Here is a 16,834-nt window from a genome sequence, read left to right as displayed (position 1 = left end):
TCTATTGACAGAAATGCAATATCAGATCCATAACTATGTTTTCAGTGGTGTGTAAAGACCTTACATAATGGGCAAGCACCCCCTGCTGTGGAGGTCGCTGTATTTTGTTGACATGTTTCTACCGTAGCTGTCAACAAACAAACATCCCTACAGAGCGCGTTTCGTCATCACGGCGTTCTTCTTCTGCTTGTGTAATTCCGGTAGTGTAGACGCCCATCACTACATTGAATACATACAAAGAAGAAGAAGAGGGAATAATAATAATATTAATAGTAATATACAGTCTCCAAGTAGTCTTCTGGTTTATTAGAAGTAAGAAGAGAAGTGACATTTGGACAAAAGAAGGAGCACATGTGTTATTTAGCACAAGAGCTGACAGCCAGACGGAGTCGGGAAAGACAGCTGACGGCAGAAATCATGGATTTTGTGGATTTTCACAGATGGTAGGCTATAACCTTAATGTAGGACAGATGTTTTCAAAGCGGTGCTGAAGTTGTCTGTTTTCTGCTGGACAGGTAATTAACATTGTTTGTCAGACTTTAGCGATGCAAATGAAAACTGTTGTTTGATAGCTTTAGCTAGAAGCTGGCCATAATCACAGAGAGCCGTGACATGTTTCCCCTGTCAGTGGTGTGAAATATGGATTAATTTCATGTCGCCTTATTCTCCAGCCTGTGGTTTGGCTTTGCCAGTTGCGTTAGCGAGACAATCAGCTGATCAGTAACGTTAATTGGCAATAAAACTGTAACTTTAGCTTAGAGCATCAGCCAGCTAAACTTTTACTGACTGGTAGAAAAACGTTTTTTGTTAGTTGGATTGGTTTATTCTCCAGCACTGTGTTTTGGCTTGTGGTGTTATGTTAGTTGGATTAATTTCATGTAGTGACTCTCTCTCTCTCTCTCGCTCGCTCTCTCTCTCTCTCTCTCTCTCTCTCTCTCTCTCTCTCTCTCTCTCTCCAGCACTCTGTTTAGGCTTTTTGTATGTTATGTTTGGGAGAATCAGCTGATCGCTAATTGGCAATAAAACGGCAGCTTCCAGCATCAAGCTCAGATCAGCCAGCTAAACTTTTACAGCGCTGGCAGTCTCTGTTATGGCTTTGTTACATGGACAGAAATGTGCCCTTACCTTCCTGAGACAAACAGCTGATTAATATTATTGGTAATGAAACTGTAACAGCAGAGAAGCTCAGATCAGCAGCTAAACTTCACATTTTACTGCCCTGGTGCTGCTAATGGTGATATATAACAAGACCGTGTGCCTATCAAGTGACCAATAATAAATACTTTCCGAATTTGCATTAAAACAACTTTATATTACTTCCCACTGTGAACACAAATATGTATTTTTTTACTTTCACAGGCGGGGGGGGGGGGGGGGGGGGGGGGGGTGCAATTCGCAACCCTCATCACTAGATGTCACTAGAACTTACACACTGAACCTTTAACAACCTTTATATTTTTCCCAGATGAAAAGCCTTAAATTGTTTTATAAGCAGCTAACTACTGGTCTGATGTTATGACTTAATGTCTTTATAGCATTTGTATGTGTGTTTGCCTCCCTTCCGATTTTTTAATTTAAAGAATCCCTAACTGTGTCTGCCTTGCCAATAACGTTCCAACACAGATATCCTAGCGGCTCTCAGAATTAGATAACAACAAATGCACACATTTAACCATCTGAAATCCCTCTGGAAGCGGCAGAAGGGCAAAGTTATTTGCGACCTAAACAGTTTATTCTACCACTAAATAAGATTATTAGGTTATCTTACTCTACCAACTCTACCTTAATGTTGCTAACTACAAGTGACTGGCATGGAGTTTTACTCTTCACCACCACACTGATTAAGTGGCTAAGAAAGCCACCCCCTGCCTGGTAAGGCTCTTACTCTGCACTAGCTGCTCCTAATGGATAACAATGAGCTGCTCAGATGCTGACAGCAGCTAAACAAACTCTGTTCTGTCACGACACATTTGACAGCATTTCATACCCATTCGATGCATGATGCAATAGCAGAGTGTGTCATAAATAGGCTACATACAACATTTCATAATAATACAGTAATAATATAATCTTTATTCTACAAACTCTGAAGTTTTGGAAGTGTTTTTGTCAGTTTACCACTTCTGTAAAGCCAGGGTTTGACCAAGAACTGCAGAACTGAGTGGATATTGTCAAACCTTTCTGACAGGCTCCAATTATGCAATTACAGAGGTTGCTGAGAGGCTATTATCGCTTCTTTTTCTCTGGTAAGCAGAGTAGATAGGTGGAGACAGCATGCTTGGCATGTGGCAACACATGCTGGATATTCCTGTCCCAGGGTGATGGTGTGCACAGCCTCTGAAAAAGTAGTAGGAGGTGATTTACTGAGACACTTAATACATTTATGTTCTGTCATTGTTACCACTGGGGAGCTATTTGCTTTAGAAAGTTTGGATTTCCATTTCACGGTGTCAAAGCTTTATGACATTTCCAGCGTGAATCCACTGTCAGTTTGCATTCAAGTGCTTGCTTCATAAGAAGTGCACTCAGACAAACCACTCACCATCTGACATTTAGAATTTATCATCCTTTCTCTGCCTCTAATAAACCAGAAAATGCCGGTGAGCTGTGGATTTGGAAGGTTCACTCCATATTTGTGGAGAACCTTTTATTCAAAACAGCCTGCGTGATACAATGTTTCTTAGAGAAAGAGAAGAAAGCAGAGCGAGAAATGTGCGTTTTGAGTTCTTGAATCCAAGTAGAGCGGCAACAATCGACATAAAATTAATCAGCAGGTACTTTGATGATCAAATCGCATACTGTACATTGTCATCGTTTAAGACTGAATAACATGTGAAGAGAGGAGAGAATCTGAGAGAGAGCCCGCCACGCCTGAATGAACACATAACTGGATGTTTTTCAAAGTTTGAATTAAAAGCTGACCTGTTTCTCATGCAGCAACTTGTTGTACTGTAAATGAATTTATTGAGAGCGTGGCACAAACATCACCACGGGGAGCGAGGATCCCAGGATTTCCCAATTACCACATTTCAGTCAAGTTGGGTCACACAAAGAGGGAGACTCGACCCATTTCGCTATGACAAAGCTTCAGAGACTTGAATAGGCCTGGCTTCACAGGACTGAGCGTGGCCAATGCTCTGGGCAACTTACCCACCACCACCGCTCCTCTTCACTCTCTGAGTGGCCAGACAGAGGAACACAGAGAGATGTGATCTCACTATGAACCACTTGCATTCATGTAAGAATGCTGACTTTTGAAAGAGCTGGAAAGCCAGTGTACAGCAAAATCACCATGTAAATCTGACAACTTAGAACAGCTCCAAAAATCCCAAAAAAACTGTTGAGAGTAGACGCGCTAATTAAATCTGCTGTAGGAAATGCATTGATAAATGTTTCTCAGCATGAGGGACAGGAATAAGATCTCAACGGTAATCAACGCAGCTTGCTACAGGAGTGAAAAGTGGTACAAACTCTGTAATGCTCTTGAGAGGTGCTTAACTTTTAGACCCCTTTAAAAAAAATCATGTGTCACAAATAATCTCAGAATCAGAATCAAAGTGAGGGGTGAAAATGTATAATTTGCTTGAACGATTTTGGATAATGTACAAGTTAATTCTGCTTAGTAAGCACCATGCACAATGCTGGTTACAGAAAACATGAAAGAGATTACAGATGATCATACAACAGAGCTGCCATATGACATTATATTAATGGGGATATGTTTTACACAATAGTGAACATACTGTATCTCCATCACAGACACTGCATAGCCAAAATAAAAATCAGGCCTTTTGTTTCTAACTTTTTTATATCATTCACTGTAAGAGGTTATACTTTCACTACAAAACCCAGCAATGTTTTGTCTCTGAGCACCAAGGATCAGACAGCTCACCGCTAAATTCTGGGAACTGCCCCTGATTTAATCTGATAAATAAGACGTTCAACTTGTAGCAACTTGATTGTCTGATAAGTGCTGTGGCTTTTACTTTATGACACCGCAATGTATCACAATATGCCTGCTATGGCAACGCATGGCTCTTTTTTGTCACAAACCTAATTGAAATAGCAGTCTGTTCATTTTTGTTGTACAGCTTACCCATGAGACGAGGCAACCGGAGTGATGACAAGGGTCTTCTACCTATCGACGTTTCGTCTTCAGTTCCCTCACGAGAAGCTTGTCGTGTCCAAAATGTAAAAGTAATGGCAAGCAACTTTTAGTCCGCGATATGACTGAGCGCTGATGGAGTAACAAACATCACAACTCCAGCAGGCTCTTATTTTTTTTTTTTTTTTTTTTACCTCAGACGCCCAACTCTTTGACCTGCTGCCAAAACCGCGCAGTCAACAACTGCAACTCTGACTCAAGTCTCCACAAGTGCGTTTCTCTATTTTAGAAGCGACAGAGGTCAAAGGACACGCACTGACTCTGAAGAGTGGAATGACGTCTCTTATAAACTATGACCGGCATTCGCCCATAGGCTTTGAGTAAAATATGTGTGTACGTGAAGTAATATTTCATTCTGCGTGTGAGCGCGCGGGTATCGAATGTCAATCAAGGGAAAGGCAAATGCGCGAGAAAGGCGTCATCATCACTTTCCCCTCATTACCTACGCACACTTCTACTTCTGATATGCAAAAACACAGTTGAGCCTCCTTATAAACGCCAGTAACATTTGTTATTGGTGATTTTAAAGGACAATGACAGTTCATTCATGCACGTAATTTCCTTTTGCGTAGGCCTATGTCTAAAGAGGATGAATGGCTGCTGGGTGGACTTTCTTTCTCTCTACAGCGATACAGAAAAGAGCTTAGAATTAATTACAAGCGCTACTGTACAATATGTCGCTCATGCACACTTAGAAAGGGTAGGTTAAAGCACTCGAACCTATGTGTTTGTGCAGTGACACACCCACCCGAGTTCACTTGACAGGCAGCTGGAGCAGAGTCGATCAGCTCTGTGAGTGAACAAACACAATTAACACTAACCAAGAGTGAAACGTGTGTTGTGTATTGTACTGTCCCAGTCAGAGTTGAAACTTTTTGTTGCCAGAACTGTTTGTTCATGTGACTGTGGAGGAATGCCAGTAGCAGGTGTGTGGAGGGAGAGAGAGCATTCTTGCAGATATTGGCCCAAAGAAAATGTCCATCTGATAATACAAATCCAGACGATTTGAGCACATCAACAGCTTGTATTATCTGTAAAGTAAACTAAACACCAGTACACAGATAACGTACAAGCCTGTTGAAGATATTATAATTGATTAATTGATATATGTCACTGGTAGCAGTTTTTCAAATATGAATATTTAGTGAATTTATTTGTCTTCTATATAGGAAACTGACCTGTGATGGACTGGGGTACACCCTGGACAGGTCGTCCAGGGTGTACCCCGCCTTTCGCCCAATGTCTGCTGGGATTGGCTCCAGCCTCCCCGCGACCCTGTATGGAGGATAAGCGGTTGACGATGGATGGATGGATGGATAGCAAACTGAATAACATTTGGACTGTTTGAATATATCAGCTTCAGCTTCAGAAAAGTGGGATTTGCCTTTTCTCCCTATTTTCTGTTATTTGGTAGATGATCCATTGGCTAATCAAGACAATAATTGTCAGATTGTCACTAATGATAAAAGTGGTCTGTGTAATCTTATTCACACAAAGTGCATTTACTGATGTTGAAAAATATCTACAGTATATGGATTTCTTTTGAATACCAGTGGTGTTACAAACAAGTGCACTCTGTACTCAAATTCAAGACCTCAAAACTAACAGTTATATATGTTTTGCTCTGAATCTGATTCAGCTTCACTTTATTCACCAGACACAATTTATTTACCTTATTTTGTCGAGGACATACTGACAACACAGACTAAGCATTTCATCCTACGTACAGCATGTCTTTGTTGACACTCACTGTGTAATCAGAAGATCAAATCCACAGTGAAGGATGCTCTACCTCCCCCTGTAAACACCTGTGTAAAAATAGACTTTTGTTGACAAAGGCTCTTAGTTGGACTATAAATTTAAGATTTTAATTTGCAGGCATACTTTGGCAATCAAGGTTAGACCTTTCAAAAGGCAAGAACCTTCAGTATAACAGGGATTTGTGCACAACTGCTGAAATAAAAGCAACATAACATGTATACACCCTCCAGAAAGAAAACTGGCTCTAATATCATTAGTTTTCAAAAAATCCCACAATATTAGATTTCTTTTAACTTAATTCATGCATTTGCATTTTATAGAATATAGCCTACCTTTAGAGGCTTTAACCTGGGGTGTTCATCTGTTTTAATCTTATAAAACCTTGATGTGACTTTTGACCTTGTGGGCTTTTTGTGGATTTCAGATACACTAAAATACTAAAAAGTTCTATAGACCATAAATAAACCTCTTCACTTCAAGTTGTTCATGCCATGCTCCATTCCCACAATGTCCAAACTTAGTTGTAAGTAGAGAAGATGCTTACATTCCAATTACCACTCGAACCAGCAATGAAGACTTGGTCCTGAACCTTGACATTACCCTCCACAGAGCACGGCTTGGAGATCACATCTTTTCACCCATTATAAGGCCATTGTGCTGAGCTGACCTGTAATCTTGACCTCAAGTTGTGTTTCTCTCTTGAAGCACTCCACTGCTGATAAGTTAGATCTGTAGATTCCCCTCTACCTTAGAGTCACAGTATTAACAGAAGTAATTCTATAGTATGTGGGAAAAAGGTTTATCCCAAATGGAAAACTTTTTATTAAAGTATTGAATCTGACACCTTATAGCAATTTATTTATATCAATAGGTACAGTCCCAGTGGTAGTTCACATTGCCCTATGTTTTTGAACTACAGAGAAAATGCATACATACACCATAGAGGGAGGAGTGTATAAAATCTAGTTGCCATGGTAATGGATGTACATATGTTTTATTGGTGGCGGGTCTTTCCTCCTGTGGTATAACAATGCCCCCTAGTGCCATCTCAGATGGCCCAGCACACCAGGGAAGCAGCTACTCAATCCAGAAATACGATTTTCACAGCCTTGTTGGAGCAAGCTCAGAAAGTCTGAAATAATTTCCCCAGGCTTTAATTAAAATGTTAGTATTTCTTGGACATGTTCAAACATCACTTGTTGATGTCATCTGTTTTTAGAAAAGTTGGGAAATGAGAGTTGACTGACTAAGCCAAATGACAATATTTAAAATTTCAGATTTATGTACAATTTTTATATGACAGAAGATGATATGTGCACTATACTATTTCAATCGCATGCAATAGATAGACAGTGAATCTTTTCTAAAATGCATTTGAGCTTAAAACATAATTTCTACCAGCTGCAGAAACATTGCACCACAACTGCTTCTCCCAGTGTTTTGTTCTTGGTTGAATGTGGATATGTGTGGATCTTTCAGTTGGTAAAGCAAGAGGAGAAGGAATTTTCTTCTGGAGTTTCTGCTGCTGGGTCTGTTGTGGGCACATTTAAGTTATTTGAGTTATACACTAGAGGGAGCTTGTCCCTGTGGTTTACACAGACCACAGGGTTGTGTAGTTATTTCAGCCATCCAGTTAGTGATTTGACATGAAATAAAATATTCATATTCAAATATTTATTATCAAAACATCCAATCTACTGACCTTGCAGTTAAGGAATACATTTCGCAGTTTATCCAAAAATGTCTTGGTGGCGATTTTCAATTAACAATTTGTTTTCTGTATTATGTTTCGGCCCCAACAGAAAACATCATGCTACCTAATTTGAAATTTTTGGCATAATGTTGCAAGTCTTCCCCAAATGGTGGCACTGACCTCCACATAACTGTTAGGGAACGTAAATTAAAACATGTTTGACTATTTCTAAATGGCAGATTCAGTAACATTTATTGTTATTATGATCTGCATCAATAGTGGTGCAATAACAAGTTTGTTTGAGTGAAATGTAGTTGACAGATCATAACATTCACACATATAGACATTTCTCCATCCATATAACCAACATTTCAATAGCATTCTGTACTGCCATTTGCTTTTGACTGGTAGTCCTTTTGCCATCGCAAGGCTATCATTCAGACTGTGAATATTAGCAGCGCTTCAAGGATTATCCATAATACAAGGCCTCCTCCAATTATGCATTTCTATCTATTGAGACCCAGCATGTGGGCACATTGACCTGAAGATGTCAGGGATCTTTCTGTGCATCAATTCCCTTTCAGTATACAATTTTCAGAATCTGCCGCCATAAAAAATAAAGCATCTGCTGTGACCAACCTTACCTTTATTCGTCATATTCATAAAAGAGTGCCAGATAGAAGAAAGGGTTGCAGAAAGGAAGGAGGTGATGCTGTGCTGAGCAATGTTTTCTCTGAAGAAGAATGCTTCCGAGAATACAGAACATGTGTCTCGTATCGGAGGAGAATCCTTGTGCTGCATGCATTTTTTTAATGACCGCTCTTATTGTTTAGACTACAGTGGAAACGTCAAACGCCTCATGCAAAATTTCTGTTGTACTGTCAGTGGATTATCTCATATATTCTGCCCAACACGATAACAGCATGGCGATGGGCGCTAAATGGAGATGGACTGGGAATAAATGTTGACTGATAAGTGCAATCAAAGCCAGCTGCCTCCATTTATGGACTCAAGACCCAGGGGTGTGAGTGCGTGTGTGTGAGAGTGTGTGTAAAATCAGTGTTGCAGTGGAATACGAGAAGTTACATCATCACCACTTAACAGTATTACAGGCAGCTCGCTAGACTATTGGTGCCCAAGGGAAAAATTGAAATGTTAAATTACTTTAATACATGTGCACATTGGGAATATGTGACTAAGGGTTGCATTTATGCTTTGTTGTGTTGTCCTGGGCTCTGCTTTGGATATATACAGTGTGTGTGTGTGTGTGTGTGTGTGTGTGTGTGTGTGTGTGTGTGTGTGTGTGTGTATTCCAAATAACTGCCTTCTTTAGTTGTCAGTAGTATATATTTGTAGCAATGACAAAAAGACACAGTGCAAGCCACCATTAGTTTCCTTAGAGTGCACCAACATATGCATAATCTGTGTACACTTGTAATATAGATTTTGTTTCGTGTACACTCATAAGTCAGCATGTTGACCATTAAGGGGTTCTTTATGTTAATCAAGATGCTTGAATAATTCATGTCTTTGACATCCTGAATGCTAAGCTATGCAAAGGCATTGGGAAACAGATGCATTCACCCTTAACCAGCTAATGATCACCCATGAAAATCTGAGAACCAAGCAGCTCCACCGCTGTTCATGGTGGCCATAATGAGAAAACGTTGCCTTTTCACACTATTTCTGCATCATTTGTCACCAAAAAATGTGCAAGTTAACACTTGAGAATTGCAGAGTAGTTGCTCATAGCCAGCTGTTGGAGGCTGATTGTGTTGTTGCATTTTCTTGAGTGTGCTGATGAGACCGTTTTGTGTGCTTCATGTTGTGTTGGTATCTAATTGCAACTAAAGCACATCTTTAAAAATCAACCGAGATAATTTTTGTTTTTAAACACAAGCTAATATGCTTGTAGCTTATAATGTATTCTAAGTGCAGGGGTTCATTGACAAGTAGAGAGTGAAAACATTCATTAGGAAGACATTATTGGAAATCTATACAGTGGTCTGCACCTCAGACTTATCTATATCTAAATCCCAATCACCTAGGATAGAGATTTTCATTGAACACTTGGGAACAATGTGTGAAAACAAATGCCAGCAGCACCGGGATGCACACTAGGTGAACATCTGTGATGGAAGCCTATGTGCAGGAACTCTCTCTGGCGAAGAGATGTACAGGAGAGAACCCACTTAGGTGGCATCCCCTTTGTTTGTTCCATAATACTGCAGGGTTCACATACGTATAGGCCTCTAATGCTCTCAAAATGAAAGTAAACACAACTCCCAGCTGCCTCGTTTTCTCATGAAGGAGGCAAACATTTCATTTAAGGAGGAACACAACAGGGCCAGGCACCACTTGATGCGCAAAGCAAGTTGGGAGAAGCTAGAGATTTTTTTTGTTGCTTGCTATAGATAATATTCACTCAGGTTTTTATGGCTACTAGGGTAAATAAGCATTGGCCCTTTGCAAGACAGTTGAAAGATACCTACATTTACTTAAATAAATAATCTGCATATAAATTGATATTAATTAATGATATAGCTGGTCTCTAAAATGGTTAAAGAGAAGAAAATGAGATCCTGTTGCCAACCTGTGATTGTGTGGATCCATGGAGCTTTCCGTTAGAGAAATTTTGGGGATCTCACATGAGGTAGGCTGACCTTGTAGGTTCAGCAGCTTTATTGATCGCAGATGACAGACAACCTAATATTGGGCAGCAAAATGGAACCCTAAAAACAACGTACTCGTATATATGCACACACACAAGATGGATCAATGGAAAGATGGTGAAATGAGAGCTAAAATATTTATAGGTAATGAATATTCTGCCGAGAGTACTTTTGTAGCATCCCCCACAACAGTTTTACAGATAAAATATTTATAGCTGCTTAAATAAATGGATCAGCCGCATAACCTCAACACCGGGGATATCTAGGTGAGTATAAACGTGTGGTACATGAGGCTAGGGAGTCTCTATAGATAAAAAGAGTTTCAGTTGTATAAAAGCATGATTGAAATCTGAACATCTACTTCATGCTGTCAAATAAAGCATCACTTAATATGAAAGCAGGACAGACTTCCAGTCCAAAGATTCATAATACACTGCAAGTTGTTCCATTTAACAATCTCCTCTTCCCACCCTTTTCCACACTTAACACCTCCCCTCCCCCTGGCCCGACCGAAACGAAAGTATTAAAGCATTTTGATGTGGTTATCACTTTATATATTGCCATTGGCAGAATTTATAACCAAATGAGCGGCACCGAAAATGTCTCTTCCGACTGGCATGAGGGCGTGGGCAGTAATGTCTGCTGCCACCTGCTCCTTTCCCAATGTTTTCTGCTCAGCAGTGCAAGGCCACAGGCGGTGAGTCTAATTCTGTTTGCACTGTGAGTTTAGGATTTAGGGACCTTTTACCAGGGCCGTAAAGGCATCGGGAGATGATGATGTCAGTGCAATTTAATCTTGTCAAAACTTCAAGGTTGGCCCAGAGGTAGAGATACTGACTATCAACAAACTAATGTAAGAAATTCCGTTGGGTTAATTCCTGGCACTGGGTGAGGACTGTAGGCCATTAAATGTGCACACTATCAGCTGTAAGGTGTCTGTTGTTACAGACCACAAACACTGCTAAAGAGCCCTTGAGTAAGACAATAAACCCCAAATTACTGCGAGGCTGATGTACTGCTGCTGTGTGAATTGTAAGTGTAAGACACTTTCTGGCCTCCTCAAAGCAATATTATGTAGTATTTTTATCTTAAAATAACAGCTTTAAAATCATTTTGATGATACACTGACTTGTAATAGGGTGAATGGAGTCTCTGTCATTGCCACTCTGGGCAGGACATTTACCATGACAACAGCGTAAAGCTTTACAGCACCAACACAACTCTTCAGCAAGCAAGCTATAAGAAGAAGAATAAAAAGTATAGAATGTACAATGTAAGTTCTTTGGAAGAAGCTAGCTTGGTATTCTCAGTATGGATATTGTGACAGAGGCTGCAAAGAAACTGAAGAAGATGTCAGAGGAAGTGAGGAAGAGAAAAGAGAGAGTGAAAAGCAAGCGACACGACAAGATATATTGGACTGGCTTTTTCTCATTGCCATGAGCTTAAGGAGCTGAAAGGATTCGGGAAAGATGCCAGCCTTCTTGATGTTGGGCTAGTATGCACATGCTTGATGTTTGCAAAGTTTGTTAGCAAAGTTGTTGACTTTAGGAAAATCAGCCAGAGGTTTCACAGACAGAGGTGTAGCTGCTAGCTATAAATGTGGAGTTGATGTTAACAAACTTACTAGATAACACGACCCCTGTTTTAAGCTATCATTTGTTTTCTCGAGATCACAAACAAATAATCCCATTATCACAGAAAAACAACATTCATTATCTCGAGATCTTGAGATACTTATCCCGTTATCACGCAAAAACGGAGTAAAAACACATTTGAATGGATGGCTGCTTAGGGCTTCCATACCTGGACACTGGCGAGAGCTTTGTGAAATAAAAGGCTGCAAGACAGATGGCGAGCTGGCACTCTTTCTGTGTACATAGTTGGACTACTACTATTGCTACTAATACTACTACTAGTAATATTGCTATGTCTTGTTTTGTCACACCTGTATTCGATCACAATATCATCATAACAAATGCACGTGTACAGCTGTCCTCATTTATGACACAGGTGAATTACACTCAAACGGTAGTGGCGCCAAATCACACAAAAAACACATCTTACAAAATGTTGCTTTAAGTTGCCTTATGTTGACTTGAAAACTCATTGTAAAAACTGAGATTTTCAGATCTCTGTAAAGCTAGCACATCCTGCTGGTTGGTATTCAACTTAGAAATGACTCATTTGTGTGAAGCTGCCTTTTTGTTTAAGCAGTTGTCACTGCTGAAATTGCTGGTGCGTCAGTGACAAACACTGTGAAATTATATAATGCAGCAAAGGCAACTTCTCAATAAACATATTCCACACATAGGGATTCTGCTCAAGCACAGACAACCAGTGTTCACAAGTAGACCCTCACCAACGCCGACTAAAAAGCACTTAACCTGGCATTTGCTTAATAACACTACAAACTACAGCCTCTGAATGACCATCGAGTTGAATCAACACCTCTGACAGTCTCTAGCACAAGTGACCATTATGAGCTTAACCAAAAGCGTCTTTACTTTGTTATTTTGCTCATTGTGTGTAAAAAGACAGGAAAATGTCATTTAGAGCTGTTACTGTACAATGTGTGGCATTTTTACTGCAATCAATATCTATCACTGTTACAGTAAATTACTTGAGTTTCCTTGATATCATTAATGAAATGGGAAATGGACTGCATTTATACAGCACTCTTCTAGCCTACCGACTACTCAAAGTGCTTTACAACACATGCCACACATCACACATTCATACGCTGATGCAATGTGCCAAACAGGAGCGCTTAGGGGTTCAGTGTCTTGTTCAAGTACACCTCGACACCCTCTCTGGAGGAGCTAGGATTACTAGACCACCTGAGCCATGCTGCTCCTGAAACTGTGATGGAGATATTAGTACTAGTAGCCTTTGTTGCACAGCAGAGGTATTGTAAGTGCTGGTAAATTGTGGTCCAGACCATGACCGTATTTCCAAAACCCATATTACGTCCTGTTGCAAAGGAGAAGGCTACTGTTTGTTCCCCCAGGCATCACTCCACATGAGTTTGTTTAATAGAGTAAGAAGAATATAGAGCTCATATTGGATAGAATAAATTTTTCATCAGTTTTTCACTCATACCACCATCTGTTGTTGCAAGAAAGCTTTAGTTCACTTTAAGCTTTATAAATACTGTCCTGTCCGCCCTTTCAGCTATTATTTGTGCCATAAATGTAGTGTAATCCAGAATTCCTGTAGCCAGTGACTCACAAATCCAGTGAAAAGGCATGCAGATGCTTCCAAATTCTTGTTTGTTTGTTCAGGTATTATGTGTAATCAGTGTCTCAAAATATCTTAAGTAATAATTAATGAATTGTGAAACACTACCTTTACTGAAATCTATGGGATTTCACAAATGTATTAAATCTAGGCCACATCAAACTCATGACAAATTCAAGTTTAATTCAAGATATCTTATACAGTATGCATCCCATGCTAACTAAGATATTACCACCTATGATGAATTAATTGCTGCCATATGCATTTCCATATATAAATAAGGAGACATACAGATAGTGCAGAATCATCCTGCTGAATTTGCTGGACAGTCCAGACTTCACAAGCTGATTTCTACTTTCAGGTCTCTTCTGTAGCCAAACAAATTTTTTATTGACCTGCAGGAGAATTTATCACCAAGTGGATCTTTCCCTTCATTAGCCCCTACCAAGGCCTCCCTATGAGCAGCAGTAGAGAGTAAATTCTTGATGCTCTAAAGTAATGGACCTCCACAGCCATGGAACTGCAGTATGCAATAAAGGGTATGCTGGCCCATTAGTCTTCTATGCAACAGCCTGGCTAATGAACTAAGGCTACCAGAAACGTTAAGAAGAAAAGGAGAAAAGAGAAAGCACTGAGGAAACTTACCGAGTTAATATGAGAGAGAAAGAGAGAGCATCACTGACAGCGTCTGCATGATAAGTGAACTGCAGACAACAGCAAAATAATTTTAGATTGACAACCACGCAGATGAAATATGTTTTTATGTTCACATGTATTATACACTGGAGCAAAAGGATGTGAAAAAAAGAAGAGGATTTATGGTTTTGCGAAAAATGATTACAAACTAAAGTGAAAGTTTACATATTTAAAGCAATACTGTAGCTGTTAAATTTTTCATGAAATAATAAAGTAGGCTATATAGTGTTTCCTCCAATCCTCACAAATCGTAAAATAACTTTCCATTTACAAGTGACAAATTGCATTCCATTTCTACCTGTGTGTGTGTGTGTGTGTGTGTGTGTGTGTGTGTGTGTGTGTGTGTGTGTGTGTGTGTGTGTCCTTTTCATGAAAGAGCCTCCACTTCCCAGTCTTCAAACCACACATTTTTCCCCACACATCCTGAAGAATTACTGTCAGGTGTGCAGTCAGGAGTGATCAAGAAACATCATAATTAACATCTTAAATCCCATTTGAAGTGTGTGAATTTGAGATTTCCTCCGCTACTTTGTGGAAAATTGCTGTGTTTCGCTGTCTGTTAACCAACCTGCAGAGTGAGCAAATTAAGCGGTGATGTTTTCCTCTGCAAAAGTGGGTTAAACATGGGGGTCGCTGCATTGTGCGATAAGCACAGATCTTGCAACCATTTGCACTTTTCTTTGTGCTTGCCCAAAATTAGACAACCTAGTAATACAGGAGGATTCACATTTAGTCCTCTGAATGGTTGAGGAATAAGACCTAATGACTTTTGCAGCTTAACACGCGCATTCAAGGCACAATGCTCACTGCCATCATACGCATGCACATACCACAAGTGCGTGTATACACACACTCACACACAATGAAGGAAGTAATAGCTTCAGGGGTTTGCTATTAAGATGGTTAATCTGTGGGCCTTAAGAGGAGCAGGATAAAATATTCCTGGAGGAAGCTTTTCACAACAAGCTCCTAGGATCAAGTGCATGAATAAATTACAGGCATAATTAAAGGAAATGTCAAATGGCTGCTGTATGGAGTGTTATTAACGACGCCCTGGTCGTGTTAAAGGAACTTGGGTCTGAGATGAAGATGATCAATGTAGGTTTAATGAGATTCCTAGTAGACTGAGGAACTACAGGACCTACGATAATACAGTTAGGCTTCACTGAGGCCCGGTACAGATATTGACCTGGTGGTGATGTACACAAGGGTAAAATGACTGTGTTAGTAAAGAAGAGGAATTCACTGCTTGTGGGAGTGAGAGTGGTGAAGGGCAGTTGTGTATGTGAGAGAGTGGGAAGGTGTGACTGAAGAAATAGAGAGGGAGTTGGAGTTCTTTCCAGTTTTGTCATGGGAAAAACCTCCTTTCACCATGAACTAAAGCTGTCAGCCGATGCTTATCAAAAACAGTGAAACGTCAGCTTTCTGTAACTCGTACACACGGCAACCCAATTTGTTTTAGTTGGCGAATGCAGTTTTGAATTATAGTCAAGTCAAGTCAAGTCAAATGTCAGTATATTGAAAAGAAACATAATGACAATATTAAGTAAATAATGTAAAGGTTAATACAGTAAATTAAGTAAACATCACATTCCTGTTACTGTATCATCAGGTACATGCATAAACTGTTTTTTTGTTTTTCAAAGCAAACATTTTGATTTGTCAAAGTGCAAAAAGTGTAGGTGTTACTAATGACATTCATGACGTCTCTGTTCAATTCAGTACCAGGATCCTGAAAATGAAGCAGCTCATTTGAATTCAGCCGTCATTCAATTTGTTATTTACATCTGTATTTCTTCCACTTGTGATATGTCCAAATTTCAGTGAAAGGCCAATTAGAAAGGGAGAAATATCACAGCTATCAATATCATTAATAGTATACTCAATTTGCATTTGTGTGTTTTAATAGCAGGTACCTGCTCCATTACTTTGCTATAACAATAAGGTGCTTTTTCTGTGCAGTAGAAAACAGATTCACTTGTACCCACAACACTTCAGTCCCCTTCAATCAGAAAGTTGTTTGAGTGATGCTGCTCAGCCCCCATGCATGTCCCACTTGCACACAAAGAAGAAGCCATATTCACACATGTTGGAGTAATTTCAACACCCCACTCTACAGCTCTATGTTTTCAGCCACTTACAGCTCATTATACTGGTTTTCTGGTCCATGTATACTCGAGTCCCAGTGGCTCTTACTGACCCCACATATTATAACTGACAGCCACTCCTAGATCATAAGCTCACACTGATTTTATACTGCCTGTCTTGTGTGAAAGACTGTGTACTGGTGAAGTCGAAGCAAAGCGACCCAGTTTGGTTTTGGAGACTTTGTGCGCCCTAGTGCTGCTTTATGTGACAGGTTAAACTAAAAATATTAGTTAATTAACACAAAAGATGATTTTAAAAAATGTGTTTGTTTTTAATTTGCTAGGAATAAGACAGAGCACTACTGCTTAATCTGCACTGTTTGACACTGTCACAGGAATCTGTTTCAGCGAGTCTCAGAGGCGATATGTTGTACTTATGTCTAGATGCATTTAGCAATTATTTTTATATTAACACATTAAATCAAATCACAGGACACGCACAGGTGTAATAACATTGACAACG

At 39.7% G+C, this 16,834-nt stretch overlaps 2 protein-coding genes across 5 annotated transcripts in view; one reads left to right on the top strand and one right to left on the bottom strand.

Moving 5' to 3' along the window:
- cntn3a.2 (contactin 3a, tandem duplicate 2) overlaps nt 1-16,834 on the top strand; it is a 70,524-nt gene that overhangs the window by 11,418 nt on the left and 42,272 nt on the right. The gene's annotated exons all lie outside the window — the stretch shown is intronic.
- LOC123974989 (neural cell adhesion molecule L1-like protein) overlaps nt 1-16,834 on the bottom strand; it is a 79,284-nt gene that overhangs the window by 58,775 nt on the left and 3,675 nt on the right. Inside the window, exon 1 of one of the 4 annotated variants that reach the window (XM_046056074.1) lies at nt 4,097-4,246. The exons of the other annotated variants lie outside the window; for them this stretch is intronic. The gene's annotated coding sequence lies outside the window, so the exon portion shown is untranslated. Of the gene's footprint in view, nt 1-4,096; nt 4,247-16,834 lie in introns of those variants that run through there. 4 annotated transcript variants of the gene reach the window in all.

The sequence above is a fragment of the Micropterus dolomieu genome, linkage group LG08, assembly GCF_021292245.1.
Source record: "Micropterus dolomieu isolate WLL.071019.BEF.003 ecotype Adirondacks linkage group LG08, ASM2129224v1, whole genome shotgun sequence".
Classification (NCBI taxonomy): Eukaryota; Metazoa; Chordata; class Actinopteri; order Centrarchiformes; family Centrarchidae; genus Micropterus; species Micropterus dolomieu.
Note: the sequence above shows the minus strand (reverse complement) of the source record. Positions and strands in the feature narration are given on the sequence as shown.